At 38.2% G+C, this 9,193-nt stretch overlaps 1 long non-coding RNA gene across 2 annotated transcripts in view; it reads right to left on the bottom strand.

The window, feature by feature from the left end:
• Positions 1-374: 374 nt before the first annotated feature.
• Positions 375-9,193, bottom strand: part of LOC147748468 (uncharacterized) — a 29,183-nt gene continuing 20,364 nt past the window's right edge. The window contains exons 5-6 of one of the 2 annotated variants that reach the window (XR_015299719.1): positions 3,306-3,743; positions 375-709 (exon numbers count right to left, since the gene is read on the bottom strand). This is a non-coding gene — a long non-coding RNA (uncharacterized LOC147748468). Of the gene's footprint in view, positions 710-2,471; positions 2,546-3,305; positions 3,744-9,193 lie in introns of those variants that run through there. The other variant, XR_015299718.1, reaches the window with a different exon arrangement.

The raw sequence follows: 9,193 nt of genomic DNA, 5'->3' as shown, positions 1-9,193 counted from the left end.
TAGTGAGTTAGAGAGAGAGAGTGAATTTGTGATGTAGTGAGATAGATATTGTGTTAGTGAGTGAGGTATTGAGTGTTTGATTGTGTGAGTAGTGAGTTAGTGATATATATTTAGTGGATTAGTGATGTTGAAAGAGTGAGTTAGTGATATTGATAGAGTGAGTTAGAGAGAGTGAGTGACGTTGTGATGGGAAGAGAATGAGGTAGTGAAAGTGAGAGTTTGAGATAGAGTGAGGACATATATAGCTACTGACTTACACATACAGAGGTAATCCTAGACTATTTGTAAATATGCATTGATAGTTCTGAAGATCAAATACATTGTTGTTGTTTGTAAATAATTAGTACTGAAAAGTGTTTAAAAAAGTTTATTAATTAGAATTTTTATATACTTTTGTTTACATTTCTTAAAGTTTGCATTAGTGTTAACTTTTAATTACATTTTTGTACTCTTATTCGATTATTTCAAGAATGGAGCCATTTTTAAATATAACATTTACATTTTTTGGTAATTTTAGCATGGGAGCTTCACTAAAGTCTTCTACGTCTGTAGGTATATCGAAGTAGTCCATTATAATAGTATTTTCGATGTCCATTGATTTTAAAAGTTCAGTGTCTTGAATGTGTACGGTTAGTGTACATTTTTCTTGCGTCGTATTTTCAATCCCATATATTGTAATATTTATTTTTTCCAAAGGTGGTTCTATTACCTGCAAAGTAAAAATAAATGGTTAATAGAGGCATATAGTGTGCATTGTTCTTATTCTGTTATTGTATTAGTCCAGATGGTAAGTTAAATAGAAAGTGATAGTTTTAAAGATATAGAGTGAGGTAGTGAGAGCGAGAGAGAGTGGTGTACTTATTTAGTGGGAGATTGTGTAGTTGTGATGTTTTGCGAGATAGATGTTGTAAGATAGTGAGGTAGTGAGATAAATTGAGTGGAGTTTTGAGTTAGATTTATTGATGTAGTGAGAGAGCGAGAGTGATTTCAAGAGACTGAGCGCGATCTATTTTGAGTGAGGTGTTGAAAGTGATGTAGTGAGATAGAAAGTAATCTAAAGATGTAGTGATATAGAGAGAAAGTGAGGTAGTGAGATAGAGTGAATTTGTGATGTAGTAAGATAGAGAGTGATGTAGTGAAATTGAGAGTGATGTAGTGAGAGAGTGATGTGATAGATAGTGCTGTAAGATACAGATCTACAGTTAGAGAGTGAGTGTGGTATATTGCGAGTGATGTAGTGAAAGTGAGGGAGTGAGATAGAGAGTAAGAGAAAGTGAGGTAGTGAGATAGATAGAGAGTGAATTTGTGATGTAGTAAGATAGAGAGTGATGTAGTGAGTTAGAGAGTGAGGTAGTGAGAGAGTTAGGTAGTGATAGATAGTGCTGTAAGATATAGATGTAGGTAACATACATATTGAGGCATCTACATAGACATAGAGAGTTAATTATACTCATATAGAGCCACTTAAAGAAACACACATAGACACGTACCCACTTATTGAGCTTTGCATACATACAGGTAAACGCACTCTAATCTACATATACACAGAGTGTGGGGCAGAGAGCGCTTGGGGCAGAGAGCGCGGGGGGCAGAGAGCGCGGGGGGCAGAGATCGCGGGGGGCACAGAGCGCGGGGGGCACAGAGCGCGGGGGCAGAGAGCGCGGGGGGCAAAGAGCGCGGGGGCAGAGAGCGCGTGGGGCAGAGAGCGCGTGGGGCAGAGAGCGCGTGGGGCAGAGAGCGCGTGGGGCAGAGAGCGCGTGGAGCAGAGAGCGCGGGGGCAGAGAGCGCGGGGGGCAGAGAGCGCGGGGGGCAGAGAGCGCGGGGGCAGAGAGCGCGGGGGGCAGAGAGCGCGGGGGCAGAGAGCGCGGGGGCAGAGAGCGTGGGGGGCAGAGAGCGTGGGGGGCAGAGAGCGTGGGGGGCAGAGAGCGTGGGGGGCAGAGAGCGCGGGGGGCAGAGAGCGTGGGGGCAGAGAGTGTGGGGGCAGAGAGCGTTGAGGAGAGCTGTTGGGGCAGAGAGCGTGGGGGCAGAGAGCGTGGGGGCAGAGAGCGTGGGGGCAGAGAGCGCGGGGGCAGAGAGTGCAGGGGGTAGAGAGCGCGGTGGGCAGAGAGCGTGGTGGCAGAGAGCGTGGGGTCAGAGAGCGTGGGGTCAGAGAGCGTGGGGTCAGAGAGCGTTGAGGAGAGCTGTTGGGGCAGAGAGCGTGGGGGCAGAGAGCGTGGGGGCAGAGAGCGTGGGGGCAGAGAGCGTGGGGGCAGAGAGCGTGGGGGCAGAGAGCATGGGGGCAGAGAGCATGTGGGCAGAGAGCATGTGGGTCCGAGCGTGTGGGTAGTACTTACCTCTATATGTGTATTCCGCGTAGTATTTAACATTTTCTCATTGTTAAACTCGTGGACGGTTAAGTGTGTCATTTTGACATACGTTCCAAGTGTTATTGGGAATTCTGTTGCATTTCTCCATAATGTTATTTTGAGTCTGTTGTGTCTATAACTGTAATAGATTTTAATTTTGTTTCTTGTCCTGACACAAAAATGTTTTTAGTTTCTTCTTCCTGTAAAAGATAAAGTAAATATTAGATTTTATTAGTGATGTAATGTGGCAGTATAGCAGACAGAGTGCGGTGCCGACAAAGTGCGGTGCCGACAGAGTGCGGTGCAGACAGAGTGCGGTGCCGACAGAGTGCGGTGCAGACAGAGTGCGGTGCAGACAGAGTGCGGTGCAGACAGAGTGCGGTGCAGACAGAGTGCGGTGCAGACAGAGTGCGGTGCAGACAGAGTGCGGTGCAGACAGAGTGTGGTGCAGACATATTTTTGTGAAGATAGTGTGTTGAAGAGAAAATGTGGGGCAGAGAGCGTGGGGGCAGAGAGCGTGGGGGCAGAGAGCGTGGGGGCAGAGAGCGTGGGGGCAGAGAGCGTGGGGGCAGAGAGCGTGGGGGCAGAGCGCGTGGGGGCAGAGCGCGTGGGGGCAGACCGCGTGGGGGCAGAGCGCGTGGGGGCAGAGCGTGTGGGGGCAGAGAGCGTGGGGGCAGAGAGCGTGGGGGCAGAGAGCGTGGGGGCAGAGAGCGTGGGGGCAGAGAGCGTGGGGGCCGAGAGCGTGGGGGCCGAGAGCGTGGGGGCCGAGAGCGTGGGGGCAGAGAGCGCGGGGGCAGAGAGCGCGTGGGGGCAGAGAGCGTGGGGGCAGAGAGCGTGGGGGCAGAGAGCGTGGGGGCAGAGAGCGTGGGGGCAGAGAGCGTGAGGCAGAGAGCGTGGGGGCAGATCGCGTGGGGCAGAGAGCATGTTTGAATAGAGTTTGTGTTGTACTTCTTAACATACCTCGGATATTGTCCCTGTTATGCTCATCAATGTCCTTAATTTTGCTTGTCTTATTGTTTTAATCGGTGATACTGGTGGAGCTGGTGGTTCTAGTATATTTTTTGCTTCGTCCAGAATTTCACTAGTAAGCGTTAAAGGTATCATCCTTGATATTTTTGTATGTTTCGTTAAAAGTACAACATTGTTCTTTGCTAGGAAATTTCTTATAATAATTCCATTTCCTTGTTTTGTTTGATTGTAAAAATCGTCATTATAGCATGTTGCTTTTATTGTACCACTTTCATCTGCTAGGGCAAGGTGGTATAAGATTTTGTTTTCTTTCTTAGCATTTTGGTAGTTTGTTTTTTGAGAACATGTTACAATGTTTGCTTTTATAGCCTTTTGATAAGGTTTGCTCTCATCTTGTTTGCCCATCTTAATTTCTTGTATAGAAATCATCTGAAATGAGAATAAATTGTGAGTATACATTTTGAATATAACTGTTGAATACATTGTACTTTATCTTGAAGTAACATAAAGTAACTTATGAAATTATACAACAGGCTTATTAAATAGAGAGAGTTATGTAGTGAGAGAGAGTGAGGTAGATAGAGAGTGAGGTAGTGAGAGACAGAGTGAAGTATTGAAAGAGTTAGGTAGTGATGCTTAGGAATGTAGAGATATAAACAGAGAGTGATGTTGTGAGTTAGTGAGATAAGAGTGCGTTAGTGATATAGAGAGTGGAAGTTATTTAGTGCGATAGAGAGATTGGGAATCGGATGAAGTGAGATTGAGAGAGAGTGATGTAGTGAGTTAAAGAGATAGAATTTGTGTGTTAGTGAGATAGTGATTATGTTAGTGAGTTATTGACTGACTGAACTTTAGAGAGAGCGAGGCGTGATATAGTGATGTAGTGAGAGTGAAATTGTGAAATTGAGAGACAGTGATGTAGTGAGAGACAGTGATGTAGTGAGGTAGAGAGTGAAGTAGTGAGATAGTGTGTTAGAGAGTGATGTAGCAAGAGAGTGATGTATGTAGCAACAGTTATTTAATGAGCTATTGAGTGAGAGTTAGTGAAGTAGTGTTATTGTGTTGCTGTTATTTAGATAGAGTTGAGTAGTGAGATAGAGAGTGAGTTAGAGAGAGTGAATGAGTTAGTTAGAGAGTGAAGTAGTGTGTGAGATAGAGTGAGTGATGTAGTGAGAGAGAGTTAGTGAGAGAAAGTGATAGGGAGAGATAGAGTGAGGTATATATAGAGAGAGAGTCTACCACACACAGACAAAGTGTATCACTCAGACATACATATACAGCACTACATACTGATACATCCATAAACTTCCATATACTGAGACAGCCATACACACAGAGAGCTATCAACACATATACAGAGCTACATATATACCCATAGAGAGCCACTGAGTTACTACTTAACATAAATACTGCTTTAGCCACATAAAGATAGTGAACTATTTATACACACATATATATACAACATGCTTACTAAATTGCAACCCATAAAGCTTTGTGATCACTATAATATGACTCTAATATACCATAGTGACTTAAGTTTACATTACTATAGATATGATCTAAAGTCGATTTGTAGTCAGTTGTATATTCTGTTACTTTCTGTTCACATTTGAATTCGTTTACCATATATTGTAGCAGTATGTGAGCATTTTGTGATGTTTGTGTTAAATCTATGTTGAAGTCACCCATTATGCAGTAATTATAATTAGGGTAAAAGTTCAATATCGTACTTAAAACTTGTAATAGTATTTGTATGTGTACATGTGGTGGTTTGTATAGTATAACAAATAAGTAGTTGCAATTATTAAGCTGCAGAGTAAAATGTAGAATGTCAATTTCGTGTTGTGTTTCATATATAGGAATTAAAAAAATATTTTTCCTGTAGTAAATTGCTATGCCATGGTTTGTTACTTGATGGTGGAATTTGTCAAATATTAATAGATGGTACTGTTCTATTAAGAAAGTATTGCTATCAGCTAGTCTAGTAGTGTTTATTTCAGTGAAGCATAGAATATCTGCATTCATTAGATTTGTGTCTGCTTTTATAGCTGTGTAATTCTTTTGCAGGGAACGTATATTTTGCACTATCAAATTACACATTTGGCTTTAGTTACATAATTGTGGTACAGATATTTGCAATAGCATATCTGTTCTTAGTCTTGTCATTTCGTCATGTACTTTAGCATGGACAGCTATTTTGTCAGGGTTAAAGTTTTTAATATATATGTTAGCTAATGATTTGGCTCTGCTTAAAGCCACATAATGCATATGATGTACTTTGCTATTGTTAAAGTGTATGTAAAGTGGTTCAATAGTAGCTCCTTGTGTTCTATGTAAAGTACGTGCAGATGATTGTCGTACGGGAAATTGTTTGCGTATAATAGTTATAAATTTTTTGGTAAATTGGAAATGGCGCGTTATAGCATGTATTGGTGTCTAAGTAGGCAAAATGTTAGTGTTATATATGTGTTTATTTTCCTGCCTTGTATATTTACCAACATTTTCATCATCAAAATGAATCCATATAACATTAGGGGTGTTATTTATTGTTTCTACAAATTCAACTATGCCTGTAGCACCATTTGTTAAGCCATCATTAACATTAATATTGCTAGTTAGATCATATCTTAATTTCAAGGCAATATGGACAACGAATGGCAGGCCCATTGTTTTTGTTGAGTCTGTAGGCAATTGACTAAGAATTTTCTTTTTAACAATTTCAGTTAAGTCAGATGCAACTGTATCTACTGCTGTTGCTGTGTAAACTGGGTAATGTTGTATATGTTGCAATAAAACTGCACTATTAATGCTATTAACTTCATTGTTAGTTCCCATTATGTAAGGTATAGTTTTGATAATGTTTTCTGGTGGTTCTAATTCTCGTGTTTGTATCTGTTTTATATCTTCAGTAGTTTGTTTTCCTTCTCGTAATCTGTTTAGTAGTTCTGCAAATGGTAAGTCATTGAGCTGTCTCATTATTTTAGTTAACTCAAATAACTTAAAATGTTCTTGCCATAGATTAGTACTTAATGGTCTGTATGAATATTTAGAAGTTTCAAAAATGTATGGGTCAAATACTGGCTTTAATTGATAAAAATCTCCAATTGCTAAAATTGATACACCACCAAAAGGGAGGTTAGACATTTTTATTTCTTGTAGTCTATTATGTATGAAATTGAATATATTTGCTCCTACCATTGAGATTTCATCAATTATTACTATTTTTAGATGCATTAATTGGTTTTGTAGTGTGCTCCTGTTCTCATGAGTTAGTGGTTTGTGATCTAGTGTTTGCGAAACAGGTATTTTAAAAGTACTATGTAGTGTTTTACCATGAATGTTATGTGCTGCTTTGCCCGTTGGAGCTGTAAGCAATACATATATGTTGTCTGGATTTTCTCCTGCTTTAGTATTGTAGTATCGTAGTAATGTTTGGTAAAGTGCAGTAATAAGGAAGCTTTTACCAACTCCTGCACCACCTGTACAAAATGTGTAGCAGGGTGTTTCTTTTGTCTTTATCCAATGTAAGTGATGGTATATAAAGTTAAGTTGTTCATTGGTAAGATTTTGCATTATACTGTTATATTGCTCATTTGGTATTAAATTATTTGTTAGTTCTTCTTCAATAGTTGTACTTCTAATTCCTAAATCGAATGATAAGTCATAGATTATTTGTTCATTAGCTTGTATTTCTGGACATATGTTGTCATCATTTTCTATTTCTGTGGGAGGTATAAGTAATGGATCTAATGTACTATTTTCATTGTCGTTTGTTGTTAATGTTTTATTATATTTATTATGATAATAGTCAATTGTGCTTTGAATTTCTAGATAGCGTTCATAATAGGTTTCTTTCTGACCAATTATTTGATGTTCAACTCTCCATGGGTAATAAAGCATTTTCAATTCTCTATAATAATTTTCGGAGTCATTGTTTTTGTTAAATCTACAATATCGAATTATTTTTTGTTTTTTGCGTTTTGCGTAGTCTACTTCTATTTCTTCATTTTGCAGATTAATCTCAAGTTCTTCCTCATCTGAGCTATAAAAGTTATTTTCTGCAAGAAAATTTTCATGGTCGGTTTCTTTATTCTTTTTTTTTTTTTTTTTTTTAACATCATACATAGATGCATAGTCAGCTAATGTACATGTTTCTAATATTTCAGGGCGTTTGCTGTACTTTACTATAATATTTTCATATTGAATGTTATTAGAAGTATCTGGCAATAAATTTATAGTCTCAATGTCTTTTAATAGGTATGTCCTCTTTTCTTGTGGGCTTGTATTAATGAATACAAAAGATCTAGAACTTTTTCGTAAAGGGATTTGAAGTATGAGATAGGCAGCTTCTTGTGCACTTATCTCGGTACAGTTTAAGAATTTGTTACCTATATGCTTGAGTTGTTCTTTTATACTTGGATTGTGATATACTTCTTTTGCAGCTTGTGCAATTATTTTGCTCATTCCACGTTGAGATTTACTAATATATGAAACAATATATACAGCACAGGCATATGCATCTAAGATGTATTGTATATCTATGTTTGCTTGCCATGCTTGTAAAATTGTAGGATTGTAGTTATTAATAAAGCATTCAGCAGGTGTTCTTTGTAGAAAAATAGTTTTCTTTTCAATAATTGATTGTATACATTTAAGATACTGTTTTATATCTAGTTGCATTGAATCTAAAAACTGACTAAAAGTGTAATTTTGAAATTCTTGTGAGTTCATCGTTAGATGTATTAGTTCAATTTGCTGAAGGAGTTCTTGATCTGTTTTGTCTAGCTCTAATTGTTCTAATATATACGTTTCTGGCATTGGATATTTTGGGTACTGATATTTGCATGTTCTTTTATGTTTAATACGACAATTCTTTGTATGCCCGTGCTTTTGGAGCGGTAATAAAGACTCTATATTTGGATCTTGAGTTTTTGCACATGTTACATACTTATTGATAAAAGTAATAACTTTATTCAGTTCAGAAGTTTCATATTGTGGGGCATTCTCGATCCATATTATGGCATGTATATGTGGGGATCCTCGTTGTTGGAATTCTACTCTATAAAAGTAATCTATTATTTTGCCGATTGGATTACTTTCATGTAATAGTATACAATTAAATAGTTTTCTAACTTGGAAGTCAAAATGTCTTGCACAAGTTATAGGATTTTGTTGTATTAATGCACATTTTGTTTCCCATGACATATTTTGAAATTCTTCTTTTGTACATTCCTTTTGGTTTTCACTACGCAATAAGATGTTAATTAAATGATACCATTTTGTTTCAGCAGCTGATAAAGTCAGAAAGAAAGTTGGTATCCCTAATTGTCTGATCATAGCAAATAAATCTTTTTTGCATTGCTCCCAATATGGTGGTGAACTACGTACAGTTTTAAGTATTTTGTACCCCTCATTAAATTGTAGAATTTTGTCTAATTTTTGTTTGATGTCTTTTGCAGTTATAACATGGCCATTATTAAAGTATTTCCTAAGGGAGATGTATATTTTGCTATGTATTTGCTTTATGCGCAACTTAGTCAATTTAAAGAAAACATTTGTTATAGACTTTGCTACTCTTTTATCATTACTCCTTAATTCCCATTGACAAATTGTGCTGTAATGTACTGGTACATGCCTTTCTTTATTTGTTAGCCTTCGCTTGCCACAAAATATTGTAGGGAAAGCTAAATATTCAGAATCTATGTCTTCATATAGACCTCTTGGTGTGTTATGTTCTGCAGGTGCTAAATTTAAAATATTAGTATTTTCTGTAGTTATAGTTTCATTCGTTAACATAGTATCTAAATTCCCTGCTGCTATGTTGTCTTCAGAATCTGATGTATCGTTAGTATCAGAAGTGTCATTACAAGGTGTTATAT

Source organism: Lissotriton vulgaris, chromosome 1_1, assembly GCF_964263255.1.
Source record: "Lissotriton vulgaris chromosome 1_1, aLisVul1.2, whole genome shotgun sequence".
NCBI classification, from domain to species: Eukaryota; Metazoa; Chordata; class Amphibia; order Caudata; family Salamandridae; genus Lissotriton; species Lissotriton vulgaris.
The sequence above is the reverse complement of the archived record's forward strand: the minus strand, read 5'-3'. Positions and strand labels throughout refer to the sequence as shown.